General features: G+C 39.5%; 1 long non-coding RNA gene across 1 annotated transcript; it reads left to right on the top strand.

The window, feature by feature from the left end:
* The first annotated feature begins 3,745 nt into the window (after window positions 1-3,745).
* On the top strand, window positions 3,746-15,609 carry LOC138240824 (uncharacterized). The gene is made up of 2 exons (XR_011190086.1): window positions 3,746-3,939; window positions 15,235-15,609. It is a non-coding gene; the product is annotated as an uncharacterized lncRNA (long non-coding RNA).
* The last annotated feature ends 209 nt before the right edge of the window (window positions 15,610-15,818 follow it).

Raw genomic sequence — 15,818 nt, 5'->3', positions numbered from 1 at the left:
CGTCTTCTTGCATTTGAGGCCGAGGAGGAGGTGGGGTCTGTGATCATTATAATTCGTAGATTACAAATAAACCGAAACAAGCAAAGGGGTTAAAGACTTAATTAGGAAATAGTACATTTCCTAATACTGCATCTTTGTGGCGACAGGCCATGTGGGAAACGAGCAGGTCCGTCTTACAGACAGAGCTTCTTTGTTCGGTAGGCTCTCTTGCAGGATTCGAACAGGTATCAAAGTGCGCCTCTATTTCCAAAAAAGTCTAATTCGTCTTAGAAAATATTTACATGGGATGAAAAGAAATGGGCAATGTAGATCTCAGTGGTGTTATTTAATTTAGGGCGTATTGTATTATACAAATTTAAAATAGGCTTATAAACTAAACGTGACGAATGTTGGTGAAAATATTTTGAACTCTCGTCATTGTCCAAGAGGTATAAAATTGAAATATTTAGGTTAGGCCTACGAGCCCTGTGAAGATCAACTTGTCCTGCTGTATATAGAACAACACGTACCACACTTGTCTGTCAAGAAAAAACGAACATTAAATTATTACAAAATACGAAGTATCAAACAATCCTTAATATATAAATATTTCGATAAACGGCGGTGGTATATGACTCGAAATCGGAGACTGATTTAATAAATCTATCTACAGCACATCTCCAAATACAATCGTATTATTAATGCAAAGGATTCTACATAATTTGATCTCTTATTGTTCAGTCTGGCTATCGCTTGACGTTCGAACAAGAGACCTTGTGCCACAGGTGTGCTTGTGTTACACCAGAACCTTTCTACCAGATGCGAAAGTCTAAACCAAAAACGTCATCTGGACCCGGCCACGATGGGCAGAACTTAATGAAAACGTTAAATATTCATGAGGTCTGCTCAACTCCTGTCGTCTGCCTATTTCAGATCTGACTCACGGCTAGGATTTCAACTTCTCCAAAAGTTAATCAGGCAGAAACTAAGAGGGTGGGTTAAGGGTAAGAGACGCTCTGCTTGATTGTTCGCTGCTCCTGCTGTAAAATTGCACGGCGGAAACAATGAGGCTCCGTGGATGGATTTCACTCCTGGTAACCCGTTTTGAAAAGGTGAAACTGGATCCCGCGGACCAGCTCCGGTCGGATCTCTTGTGGAGATGGGGGTCTCTTTTTTCCATACAGGTGTCGGCCTAATTATCAACAGCAGGTAAATGGAGTCGTGGAAATTAACAGAGAGGAGCATGGGTAGGTCTCACTTGCATATATTGGAAAAGGAAGACCCTCCAGTGCCACAGTTTCGGTTCGCTTTGATGCGAGCTCCACGTGTACTTACTGACCGCCAAGGGTCCCGGTGCTGAGCCTGTCTGCGCCTGTTCGATTTGACAAGCAAGGTGGGTGCGTGGAGTGACGTGTTCCGCGGAGAGCTCTGAGCCAGACACCTGGAGTCTGGGTTCCCCTCAAACCGCAGGTTGTATGAGATTCGGCATCGTTCAAATACTGTTCTTTTTTAGCAGTCAGGGGGAAAAGCAACTGCTTTATGGTGGGAACCTTCAATTGAGTGTGTAGGATATCGTAAAGATGGGGGGTTTCATGAAAAAATATTATACATTAACATTCCGTTATTTTGCTGTCAGGTTCCAATCCGTTTTAAAAATCTAAAAAAGCTTTTTGCCAGGTAAGGTTTATTGCTGTACAGCGAGAGATAAAACTTCTATTATGTTTTTGCCGTGCATACCCGTTTAGATTGATTATGTAGGCTCCATTTTTTCACAATTTAAACTGGAAACCAGCTCAGTATTCTTCGGTGTCTACAATTCGTAAGAGATCGCTGAAATTAAAAATAAAATCTTATTGCAAGGTTCACCGACACAAATATTTGCGGTCGGTTTCGCACATATGTACGGTTGAAAATCAAAGAAACTTATTCATAAGCTAGACAATATTGTAATACAGTGGACCTCCACTACTCAAGTCACCTGTACCGGAGAATTATTTCCTAAAATGGTGAGTGTGGCGGTCGGAGACAATTTTCTTCGACTTCCACTTACAGTGTAGAAACAGCAGATTGCTAAGTAGAGGCTTGCATTGGTGAAATATAGTCTTGTGAAGCTTGCTCGTCGTTGACCATCTGGATATGGTTATTTGATCCTGGTGTATTGCTCATCAGCCCAAGAACTGCAGGCTCAACAGAATGTCAGCTCTGTAAAAATCTAATCTGCACGAGAGAGGAGCTTTTTGTCTTTGGGTTCACGGTCTAAAAAATGTTACTGCTCTGCATGAGCCGTTTATTATTATTAGTGTGCTTTCTTGCATCCTAAAAAAACAATTTCAAAATCTCCAGAATTCTGCTGGTGCGACAATATTTTATCGTGATCAAACATTGTATGGAAATTATATAAATCACGTATATGGTATACCGACCTGGCAAAGTAATCAATTTCATAGCATGCGACGAAATGGTTCTGTTCTTTTAATGTATTATATCCCCCTCATTTGTGTTGATTAGCATATTAATTTAGTTCACAATTTAAAAAGACGAGGCGAAAGCAATTGCAAAATAACAAATCAATTTTTAAAATGACTATTTGTACATTCAGAGTTTGTACCCTGTGGTAACCTACCTGTGATAAAACCGTGGATCCGAAAAGGAACCACAGTAAATAGATTTCGATTTCATATGGTAGTAAAATTAAAATGTAGACTTAGGTTTGTAGTTTTTAAAGAAAGACAATAACTGCTGCTCCTGGTTTTATAGTTATTTTGTGTAGTTTGCTTTCTACTAATGGCAAAAAGGGGGAAAACGAGCGAACTCCGGGTATTTTTAAATACAAAACGTGTTCGAACGTTTACAGCCTGCTAATAAACAAGAGGTTCAAAGTTAACAGCATCTGTCTGAACGGGTGAATAGTTTCCCGTTACGTTTTGATAGAGATAGGCCGCTTGGAATATGCGCTCCTCTGCTCCTTCTGTGCCCCTCGATACAGACAGAGAGCCTCTTTGTTCGGTGTCCCTGCAGGTAAACACCTGCCGAATATGCTCTGTTGGACCACAACACTTGTAATGGGAGTGACCACATCAACCTCACCAGGCCTACCTGCTGCAGCACCGGCTAATTTTTGCTTCTAATGTGTGAGGCGTTACTCAAATGAGAGAATTTGAATAACTTGGAGGCCGTTAACGATGCTGAGGTTCATAAAGTTTTTTTTTTATTTCTGGCTTGTGGCCATTCTGAAACATCGAAATAAAAAATAGTCATTTAATTAGGTTTAATATCAGTTTGTTTACTAAATAGTTTATGCTAGCTGTACTAACAAATCAAGTGAGATGTTGTACAGTAAATTGGTGTGGAGTAATTAGATTGCCATATTGCCATAAAATGCTCAAGACAATAAACAGATTTTAAACTTTATATTCGTCACTTTTTGTAATGTTAACAATATTAATAGTAGGCTTAATATTTTTTTAACGTAGGCTAGCTTGGTGGTCAGTGTAGATGGAGATAGACGTTCTTCGTGTTAAATTAAGAAATAAAGGGCTGCACCAAAAGTTCTAGCATGAAATCAATTTGTCCGCATAGAGCAGCCGATCTCTTGCCAACTGTCTCCTTTTGGTCATCAATCGAATCCGTTCCCCAGGCCAGAGCTCTTAAGGTGGCCCAGCCTACTTTGAGCTCCACCTTAAAAAAGCACCTGAGCCAGTGACATTGCAAAACGCGAGAGAGACAGAGGAGGGATTGGATTATTCTTTTGCCACTGGGGTAAGATGCTTACAAACTAATTATCTTTCCATTGGCAAATCCCTGCTTTTGCAGCCAAACCAGGCAGAGCTGCTTGGGGGGCAGAAGGAGAGCCGTTTGACCAGGAGGGCACAGGGAAACCGAGACAACGTCTTCCATTCGCAAAGGAAGGCTCATCCACTTGGGTGCGACAGCGGCGGCTCAGGTTAAATGATTCTGCAGGTAAAAGGAAAGGGGGAGACAAAGTGAGTCGAAGGCAAAAAAACAGCGAGCTGAAATTGTCATTCGATACCCAGGAAGTTAGCAAAGCCGCCCGGATTTCTTTGTTTCATTCATATTCTCCCGTTTAGCTATAAAGATAATTCTTTTTTGGCTGTTGTCCGCAGGGGTAGCAGGTATATTCTGTGTTTATTTTTTAACGTTTCCGAAAAGATTGTTTTGTATATTTAGTACAGCCTCCTCTCTTTTGCCTGTGTCAAGGCAGACAAACGAGGTAAAAATATCCAAATTGAAAGCATGCGGAACTGCAGGCCTATATGATTCTTCTTTAAATTCGTGAATTCGGGTGTCAATACAAGATTATTGTTACTTTCCTTGACTCCATAAAGATATAATGTGCACTGTGGTTGATTTAGGAATCTTCTAGAGAGTGGTTCAATCTTTTTAACTAAATCGTGCCATTCCTGTGACGTTTTTAAAGCATCTTTTTGGGGGAAAAGCAGGTAAGCCACTTAACATAAAATCTTAAAAAATGTAAATATAACCATTTATAGTTCTTTGTAAGGACAGTCAATAATTAGTTCTTAAAACAAGTCACATTGATTGCAAAAACGTGTTTAAGCGTGAATCACCAAAGAATGTCCGTTTCTCAAAAAGGTGGGAAATGTATGCCAAATTCATCTTTTATTACTTGAGATTATTTTACAGTTGGTTATGTATTTGGTTTGTTCAAACCATATTGGGGGAAAAAGAAGTTTCAAACAAAAAATCAAACGCTCAGTTTTTTTTTCATGAGACAAAAACATCACAAAGCTGACATTCTTCCAGCTTTAATACAAAGTACCTTTTGTATCCCGAATTGTGGGATCGCGCTGCAGCGCAGACTAACATTGGACGCTGACACTGCAAAGCAGAAACAAAGTAGCGTGTCTTAAGACTTATCTAACTAATATTGTTGATAAATGTTGCTTTTAAAATGATAATTGCCTTGCAAGGAACTCTAACGTACAAACAAATTAGCAAGGTGTATGCAAAGAGCTGCGATCCTGATTTTGTAACAAATCTCTTCAAAAACAAAAGTCTGATGTTTTTGTTCTTTGTTCCTTAGATACCGCATACGGGATTGTACAATTTCACACACGTTTTATATTGTAAAAAAATAACCCACTTTATGTATACAATGATATATGCATACAATGTAATACATTGCATACAAAATACACGTATTTGTATCAGGTTGTAGGTTTGCTGTTTTCTTGGATCTTTTTTACCCTTGGCAAACCACAGTAAAATAGTTTCGTCGCACTTCAGGATTAAAAAAGAAACGCTCAAATGAAATATTTAAGTAAAGATGATGTGGTGACATTGGCTACTACGGTGTTTCTAAAAAATCTTGTTTTGTTTTATAAACGTTAGTATTAATACATTACTCGTGAAGCGATGGAATTTAAGATAACATTTTCGCAGCGAAACAGACATGAAAGAGTTTGTGTGGCGTTATCAAACACATCAAACAAGATATAAAATCCAATATAATATCCATTAAATATGCTCTATTAGAAATATACTGGAAAGTTAAAGCTCATTCAGATATCGTTTTCCGTATGCAAACAAATGTCTAAATGCTTGGATGCTTTTCTTGACCTCTTAAATGCCTGATGGAGACAGTTCATTATGGAGACGGCAACAGTCCTTTCCAAGTCGCTCTTAAAATAACTCAATCTGGAGAGCTGCAGACTCCATAATCACAAATACGATTAACTACAGGGCACCGCAACTGTCATTGAGTGGAATTTATACACAGGTGACCAAAATTATGTGGTCTGTTAGGAAGACGAGGCGCTCACACTGCCTATACACAATATTGACAGAAAAAATGCCATGTCGAGTAAAGGCGGGAATATAAGTATTTTTTACACATAATACTTAATAATATGAGATCTGAGCAAGAACAATTTGCATTAGGCACGTTCTGGTTTTTAAGCACTGCGGAGATTAACGTGCTGGTTATGTAAAATAATAGAGCCCGAGGCGATCTTGAAAAATAAATAAGTTTTACACAATGGTTTAACAGATACATTTGTAAACGTGTGTTCAATTAATGTATATTCTGAACCTCAGGGGGACTTGTTTTGCGACCTCTCTCTTGAAGAATCTGAAATGAGAACATTTCGAAGTACTTTTTTTTTCTAAACGAAAGAAGGACATAAAGTAGTCAGACTACATCATGTAGCATTGATACCTAAAACATTTGCAAACAGAATCTTCTGAGACTCTTCAGTCTTTTTGCAATAAATGTTTAGTTTGTGGTTTATCTACCACCACTTCAATCAGAAGGATGTTTTTGTAAATTAAAGAATGTTGCCTGGTTGCAGTTTCTTACAACAGGAAACAGAAAACAGGAGATATTCTATTTACCAATAAGCAATGCCTTTTACTCTTGAGTTATGGAAGAAGACAAACAAGCTAATTCCTTTAAACCCACAGCGCTATTCTTAATTATTTTACTAATATAATGTTATAAGTTTCCCATTTTTAAATCGTAATCGCTTTTACGCCCTTCACTGTGGGGGAAAAAAATAACAGGATACAATTTGACTTGATGGAGGTTTCTCATAAAACCAACTTGGCTTTTTAGCAGTATTGATTTCTCCAGGAAATGGCAAGATGAGTCCTGCCCTGGGAGCCATTTGGGCGTCTAAAAAATCACTTAGAACATCATTTCGGAGCTCAGATCAATCTGCTCTCCGCATACTGCAGGGCTCAGGGCGAGGGAGATAATGGCTGCGCCCGGTCTGTCGGGGAGGGGCCGAGCAGAATTTGTGCCTGAGTGGCGTTGATGTTGCGGCAGCCCTGTCTGAGAGCAGATGGAATGAAAGATTAAGCTGGTGATAAAGAACCAGTATTCTGTCTATATTATATTTATTATGTGCACCAGGAAACAAAATTTTGTTTATAAAGTACGTTAAAGGGAGCACCAAATAGACGTGCATTGTCGATCACATTCTGAGGGTGATCTTTATTTTTTAGAAGAGCCTCGATTCCACCATCTTTTGGTGATTCCGCGGGAGTGACTCAGCGGAGAGTTTATTCGTACTTCTTACTGGAGACTTGGTTCATAACGTTAAGAGCTAGTATTTAATTCGTAAGACGGAAATCCACATTTGAAAGGTAGATTTCGTCCCTCACAAACAAAAAGTACAGTTTCATTTTCTCCGTGTATTAATACACGTTTTGGAGATGTTTACTGTTAAGAACTGCTTGCGCAGTGTGACACGAGGTAGATAAGTATCGCTGGCCCTGATGGAAAATGCGCAGCAAAGCAGCCCCATGCCTCTTAATAGCTGTTGAAAGTGATGACGAACGAGGTTAAGGAGAGGCCTACAATCTGAACCTGGCTATCTCCAGGGACACTCGGGCAAAACTTCAAAACCTGGGCACATTGACAACACGTTGATGAATACTTAAGGGGATTCTGATTCCTTAGACCTATGTTGGAAACTATTATAGTGCAAAAAATGTACTATAATTTCTGTATCATCTGTGATCAAAGTAAGAAAGAATATAAGAAGTGTTGCCTGACAGTCAAGAGGTTGGGAAAGACAGGGGAGTGGGGAACAGAGGTGGATGTTAGCAGGGGGAATGTTTCTGAAAATAAACTGTGGAGGCAGGTGCAAGAGAGATGTGAGAAAGTAACAGTAGAAAAGTCACAATGATTTCACTTCATTGTTGGACGAATACAATATGATATGCCATATGCCAGCAGCCAAATCACACTGCAACTTACAACTGGCAACCCACTGAAGCTCAGCAGGTGTGAGCCTGGTCAATGCCTGGTCAACACCTGGATGGGAGACCTCCTGGGAATAACTAAGGTTGTGGCTGGAAGGGGTCTTAGTGGGGCCAGCAGGGGGCGCTCATCCTGCGGTCCATGTGGGTCCTAATGCCCCAGTATAGTGATGGGGAAGCTATACTGTAAACAGGCGCTATCCTTCGGATGAGACTCTCTGTGGTCATTAAAAATCCTGTTTCTTGAAAAGAGTAGGGGTGTAACCCTGGCATCCTGGCCAAATTTCCCATTGGCCCTTACCAATCATGGCCTCCTAATAATCCCCATCTATGAATTCGCTTCATTACACTGCTCTCCTCCCCACTGATAGCTGTTGTGTGGTGAGCGTTCTGGGGCACTATGGCTGCTGTTGCAGCATCCAGGTGGGGCTACACATTGGTGGTGGTGGAGGAGTCCCCATTACCTGTAAAGCGCTTTGAGTGGAGTGTCCAGAAAAGCGCTATATTAATTACAAGGGCTTAGTTAGGACAGCATTTGAATCTGGGAAGATCAACATGAAAACGTTTGTTGATGTACTACTAAAGCCCAGAGAAATGCATTATATTTGACTGCTCTCTTTCTCTAGGTTGATGACAAGGAAGAACACAGAAAATCCTTCCTTTCTTCTTTTTTTAGACAGGAGTGGTGTTAATTAAGGTGCCATTTTAAAAAGAGAGTGGAAATATATAGGTAATGGTGTTTTGCAGTGTTTCAAAATCTTTTCTCATAAAAAACATATTACAATTTTACATAGGTTATCCAAGGAAATAAATTCTTCTTATTTGGCATCTTTGTGAATTAAAAAAAGAAAGGCAGACTAGATTCTATCCCTACAATGGCACAGTTGCTGTGATATTCACATCAGATGCCAGAGTGAGAGTTAAGGATTGTGTTTGGATGACAGGTACATTTAGTTTCCATCTTTTCAGACTTTCTGTGTTTTTCACTCCTTTTTGAGGAGATTATCTATGCATTTCCCCATGAGAGAGGAAAGTCCAAATGACTGAAAATGATCTCTGTCTTTGTTTAATCAAGACTGGTCAAACAGGGGTCACTGGGTTCTGAATGGACTGTGCTGCGGTTTGCGTATTAGTGTGAGTTTAGTGGAAAAGCCTGTGTCTTTGTAGGTAATGGATGTATGGAGATCATCAGAGGCAATGGTATGTTACTACGTATGTTATTACGATATGGAAATGTCACCTTTTGATTTCTTTTCTAAGTCCAACTGCGCCAGTCTTTTTGTAGACGAGTTTTGAATGGACTGTTAACATGACAGTATCCTGACAGGAATAGATCTTCTATAGGGACTTACCCCAAAATTAGAATACTAGCAAATTCCATTTTGCAGTGCAGTTCAACCTGTTTGTTGAAGCTTCAGGTTAGTCTACCTTTTGGCCATTAAGAGCTGTAGGTGGTAGTCATGCAAGAGCACTCAAGTGTCAGGCTACTGGACACCTCATGTTGCTTTCGAAGACCGGATTCCTGCAATCCCACAATCCTTGCAACCTTCACAACTGTAGCTTGTGGCCAAGCTCTGAGTTACAGCAGTACAAGAAACGCAGAACTCGGCTTAGTTTGAACTGGTGGGCACAAGGACAGCATAGTGTTATAAGCCACTGAATCTTTATATACTGTACTGTACAGGTGACATAGGGCTGGGTGCAGAGTGAGCAGCACTGAACTGTAGGTGGCAGTCAGACTGGAGCAGAGGGAGCCATAAAAAAGCACCTAGATATAAAGCCAGCTGTACACAAGGACAAGATCAGGTTTGGACAGAACATTGTGAAGAACATTTAGCTCCATCAGAGATGACACATTCATACACAAAGCTGGAAGAGAGGCATCTGAATACGTCAGTATATATTTCTTGTATATACTGCAGTTGTATATATTGGTGCTGCAATATTTAGGGACAATAATATTGTCTTATAGCAGGTTAAATATAAGTTAAAACCATGTTAACAGAGGAAGTGAATGTGATGAATAGTTTTTTGAATAATTATGTTAGAAGAAAATGGTTCCATTGCCAGTGCAATTGAAAGAAACAACATTTTAAATGTAAATTGATTCAGTTGTTTTATGTTTCTAGTCATAATGGATGTGCAGGGTAGTGGCCATTCCTTTAAACTGAAGGCTGAATGAAAGTCATGTGCTGATTGGAAGAAGCAGATTTGTGTTTTTTCATTGTTTTGCTTGTCTGTCACAGGGTAAGGAGGGCTGAGACGTAATGCTTTGTCCTTCTTGTAGATTATAAGATAGATAAGAGGTAAAAAATGTAACTGATTCATAAGTGTCATCTGGAAACCTTGGTAAATGCTTGGGGTGGTCATTAGTGTTAAGGAAGGCAAAAGTGCTAGAAAGGGATTCAATTTAAATCCATTACCTATGTGGTGTTTTTTTCACATTATATTTCCGTCAGTAACTACCCAGTTGTGATTAGAGCTGCTGTACCATACAGACTTGAGGGATTTGAAAAGATATTGAAAAGATTTTGAAATGACAAGCTCTTCAAGGCCTACGTGATGAGGTCCTTTCTCCATCACCCAGTCCAGCTTTCAGCAGCTGGATGTTTATTAGCAGAGTTAATGCCCTTTTAATTTGTGGTTTAGTCCCTGTAGCTGCTGCGTAAATTTAGTTCCAAAATAGAAACTACTGTACAATGTAAATTATAACTTTTTATGTTAAGTGCCAGCTCAATTCCTTGTTTTTCCTGACCTGTGTTCTCAGCTCAAGTTACTTTCACACCGGTTTCATTTGAATTTCCTTCTCTCATTACTGTCCAGCTGTGTGGACTGCAGTGATAAAAATTCTTTGAAACATAACATGCATTATATCTTTCATTGCACATACTGTATATGTATTTAAGATAAAGACAAAGTGGTATTTCAATACGAAACAGCAGGCCTATACTGCTAAACAAGATCAAATAAAGAACTGAAAGAAGAGGGTCAACATAGCCATCCTAAATATTTGTTGTCTGTATCTCTAACACCAGTTATGCAGACGTCAGAATGTAGAAAGTGGCCTAGCTGTGTACATCACTAGTGGTGATGTGGAAGGCCTAGGGCTTTAGCAAGGGTTTACAGATACTGGATCTGTTCCTCAGTGATATATTAGAGGGGAAGACAGCCAGCATGAGCAGTTTCACTGAATAAATGAGGTGTCTGCAGGCGCTCCCTCGCAGGAAGTTAATTGATACTGCACTGATATCTTCCCTGAATGCCAGAGAGAGCGGATCTAGGGATTCAGGGAGAGGGAATTAGCCTGTTCATGTTGTAGAAGTAGGCTGGACATCACACTTGTTGCATATCTAAACTTATGTTTTTTGTTTTAATAAGGCTATTCTGTTTCTATTCGATTTAGCTACCTTGACCTTTTCCAGGGGGAAATAACAGCATAAATGTCCAATATTCAGAGAAACTCCTTTTCAAAATTCTTGTAGGGCAGGATGTGTTTTCTACTAACCTGTTTTTTCGAGAATGGCTGTCTGGGGTGATGATGACTCCTGTTCTGTGTATGGCACTGGTAGAATTCACTGTGAAAACACACTATCAGTGAATTACCATAGGGCCATAAACAGAGCAGAGAAAGAACCACATGGTAGAAGCCAGTTTAGCTTTTAAGCATTTCTTTCTGTTTCTGGATGTGCATGAGTGTTAGCTTCTTCTTGGGGGGGATTCTTCTCTGGGTTTTACTGGTCTCTAAAAAGAGTGTTATATTACTTATTAGTTGGCTCTCTTAACCCTCTTTTACTTTTTATTATTTAAATATCACACTTCTTTGCCCATTTTGGCACTAGCACATTTTTGCTTCTGTATATATCCGTTGAGCAATTATGTGTAGTGCCAATATAGGAGAAGACAGACATGCAACACTGCTGGTCTTTGGTGCATTTTGTATTTCTGATTTTTTTTCTGCTTTGTGAAATATGTTGAGAACTGCATGCATATTAAATATAACTGTAATACTATGTGATGACAGTTTTCATGCATGTCCTTTACTATATTGAATACTGGTTTTTATTGAGTGTTTAAGGAGATAAGAGCCATTTAGGTACAGTTCTAACATCTAATAGACCTATTAGACAATCTTATAAAAATGTTTTTATGAGATATTCAAGTGATATCTACTGGCCCAGATGTGAAGTACTTATTAAAGAACGTCCATCTTAAGTGTGTGACCTGTGAACACTGACTGAGTAGGGGAAAATCCTTTCAAGGTAAAGGTTATTCTGTCTTCATGCTGTAGAGAGTTCAAGACTCTCCATCTATACCCCAGTGGCAAGAGCGATTTAGACCAGGGGTCTAAGTTTTAGTCCTGGAGAGCCCCAATCCAGTTATTTCTTGATCTCCACTGTTTTTAGGGATTGCCACCAACTGTAAAGTACTCTCTTTCTTCACACTTGGTAAAGTACTGTATGCTCTTTGGTTGTAGTGATCAATTGGCCAGTGAGGTTACAAGCTGAAAGAGTTGTAAGTGCTAACTAGCTTAGTAAATGGTAGGAATTAGGAATTGCCTTAGGAATAAAGGCAAATGTGAATTTGTGAATCTTTTTTTGGTGCCAGTGTATTGTGTAAATGATGGTCTACTTATGTGTGAATGCATGTTAATAGTACAACCATTGATTAATGCTAGCTAAATCAGAATTTTCAATTTATTGTAAATGGCACAGAACTATTCCACATTGTCAGAAGAACATGGAAATGTGTGGCATTTGTTACATAATTTAACAAATGGTCACTGCCTGTCCTGAAAGCAGGGACTTTCAACCTCTTGTGTGAACATTCCTTGTACGATGGAACTCCAAATGAAGCTGAAGTCAACAGTTATTGTAAACAGCGCTACTATAAATTCTGTTAAATTTAGACCTGTGGGCTTCTCTAAGCAGATCCTCTTCAAGCACTTCCAGGGCAGAACCACTGTGTGAGGTTTTGGTTTTAGGCAGTACTGGACAGCAGTTAAATTCCTCTTGTTTCTGAAGACACCTGGACTGTCTCTGATCACCCCTAGTTTATCCCTGCTGCTAGGAGTCCATCTTTCATAAATAGATGTGAACGATTCTTCCCAGACAGTAAAAACTCACTGGTGCACAGATTTCATCTTTGAATTGATTATGAAAAGACTAAGAAAACAAGTCTGTACAGTACTTACAGACAGTACTAAATCGTTTCCTGCGTCATATTCAGAATTGATTGGAAGAAATGGTAAAAGATACATTTTGTTTTATTTAGGATAAGTGCTCAAAACTATTGTTAATCAAGGCGGAGATGCATTTTAAGTGAAGGCCAGTGTTTAATATATTTTCAGTAATCTGTCTGAATTCAAACCCTCTCATGATCCAGATCTTTTCCAGTGACCTACAGTAGCTTGGCTGAATTCCTTAAAATAATTTGGTAATGAACAAATACAGGTGGTGGCACAGAGGTTAGCAGTGCTGTCTCGTAGCACTGGGGCCCTGAGATCATCTGCATAGAGTTTGTGTGTTCGTGTTGGTTTCCTCTAGGCTCTCCAGTTTCCACAGTCCAAAGAAAAACTGGTAGGTTGATTGGTTTCTGGGGAAATTGGCCCTGGTGTGAACATATTTGTGTCTGTCTGCCCTGCTATGGACTGGCATCCTGTCCAGGGTGTCCCCTGCCTTGTGCCCATTGTTTGCTGGGATAGGTTTCTTCTCTCCCACAGCCGTGAATTGTAAGATGGATGGGCGAATACAAACTTTATATAGAAAACTGAGAAAATGTTATGCTAAACAAGGAAGAATACATTTCCTAATCAATATGCTTTCAGATGTACACTTAGTGCTTATTACACTGAACTATAAGAGCAAATTCCATTTTTGCTCTTGGAGCATGTAGTTAGTAGTGTTAATTTGCCCACATGTACTCTATTGATCAGCAATGAATCTCATATTTCACAGACTGGACATATCAGAAGCATTGATATTTCTGAATGGTGTGCTCATGATCCAGTGAAATTGTGCTCCACTGCTGCAGTTCCGTCCGAGACATCCAGACTCCAAGCTCCTACCTCTTTTGCTACTCACTTATGCAAGCTGGCAATAAATTGATATTATTTTACTTTACTTTTTAAAAAATCAAAACAGCAGGCGTTCAACCTTATTGATCGTCCTTTTTTCTGGGCTCTGGTGGCCTTGTAGGTCATTTTCTGTTTTTGGCATTGCGCCCGCAGGAACTGGATCTGCTGTTTCGGGACTAGAGGATTTAATGGATGTTTGACCCTTCAAACAATTTCAGCAGGTGGCAAATTGTTAAATTCATTGAAAGGGTGGATTAAGTGGATTATTCTTCATGTTGTTTTACTAAACCTTGGTGGTAGTAATGTGGCTGGCAGTAACATGCATCTTTATGTCTGTTTTGCATTTTTTCCCCTGTCCTAGTCTATTTTTGTATTGATTTTATTCAGCATGGTATTTAGACATAGCATTGTCTTTCAAGTACACATTTAAATAGCTTTAAATGGCAAATAGACTATAATATCAGCAACCACTTTAAAGCATATTCAGTATAATTCACCATTTGTAAGATGTAGTGCCTCACAAGTTCTTCCCCTCTTCTCTATTATGATTGTTTTGTAGGTATTCAGCCATCAAAGAGTATTCCTTCAGAAATTCATCTTTTAATCAAAATTCTCTTCAGTCTCTCACGACTCCACTTCCAAATGTTTGTTTTCCTTACCATTACAATTTTGCAGAGTATATAGTTTCTAAATTGATCTCCTCTTGCAGATATTTCCTTACCCTCTGGGTGAAACAGATAGGTTTCACTGCTTGAGAGCTCGATGCCCGAAGACTGACTGCACATTTTATTAGGGTTGCTGTATAGAAGATTGCGTCCTGGGGCCCTGACCAGGAGCCCAGTCCTCCAGGCATGCTTGGTTGTCTTGTGGTGTTTGGCAATGGTAGAACTCACACTGGTGAGGTAGATGGATCCGGTGGTTCTAGACTTGCCAACTACTGCTTGAGAGCTCTGCTCGGCCCTCCACCTCCAGCTGCTCTGGTGTCCACATGGGAGAGCCTCCTCTCCTGTGTGTCTCATGTTGCTTCTTGTGCGTCCTGCCAATGGTCAGCTCCTGCCACGTGTGAGACGTCGGAGGCAGGGAAGACTGGATGAATGCTGTGGAGCCAGATGACTGAGGACTTCTCAGAGTCAGTGTCTGTGGGCAGTGCAGAGTGGGATGAGAAAAGACAATGTCTCCTGCGTGCCCACAGTCTCAGGTCTTGATGCGGCATGCATTGGCTCCAGGAGAATCTACTGTATGTGGAAATATCAGACCTTTATCAGGATTTACCTTGCCTGTGCAAAATGTTTAATTCTCTAATACTTTTCCTGTATTTGCGGTAAAAAACGTATCTTTCTTTACGTTCTGTATTTAAGATCTCTGCTCACTGCTTCGAAACCAGACTTGACTCTTTCCTTTGTCTTTTCTCTTCTTTTTTTCATGCTGCACTGAAGTCTATTGCAACTTTATGGACAGGGAAAAACTAACTTCCAGAATGAAAACGCATTTATTAATTTCATTCTAGTCTGCACATCACCTAAAATGCTGCTTTTTGGTGTGGCATGTAGTGACTGAGGTTGACACAAGTTAATTTTTTTGTACACTGTATTCTGTATGGACATACGTTTTTGTTTTGCTTTGTTTTTTTAGGATACCTGTTTCAGATTATTGTCAGCTGTGCTGTACTGGAATGTTTCTGTGTCATACTAAATAGTACTACAGTATTTGATTTTAAAAATCAGTACCTTATATGGAATAAGGATATTTTCTGTGTTTTGTTTACAGGTAGAAAACAGTTGTTGTGTTTCAATAAAAATATATAAAATGGGGATGCTGTTCCTCAGAATTTATTTGTGACATCCATTTTGCTCTCCCTTTGTTGGATTAATCATGAATATGTCATGATTAACATTATTCATTAGTAAAAAAGTAACATTCTATTTCAGCATATTGAGTGTAGCTCCATCCCATTACTTCTGTCAAGAAAAGTTGTTGCTGCAGACAGTCTTTATGCTTTTCAAGGAATGAATGGTTTACA

This window comes from Lepisosteus oculatus, chromosome 7 (assembly GCF_040954835.1).
Source record: "Lepisosteus oculatus isolate fLepOcu1 chromosome 7, fLepOcu1.hap2, whole genome shotgun sequence".
NCBI classification, from domain to species: domain Eukaryota; kingdom Metazoa; phylum Chordata; class Actinopteri; order Semionotiformes; family Lepisosteidae; genus Lepisosteus; species Lepisosteus oculatus.
The sequence above is the reverse complement of the archived record's forward strand: the minus strand, read 5'-3'. Positions and strand labels throughout refer to the sequence as shown.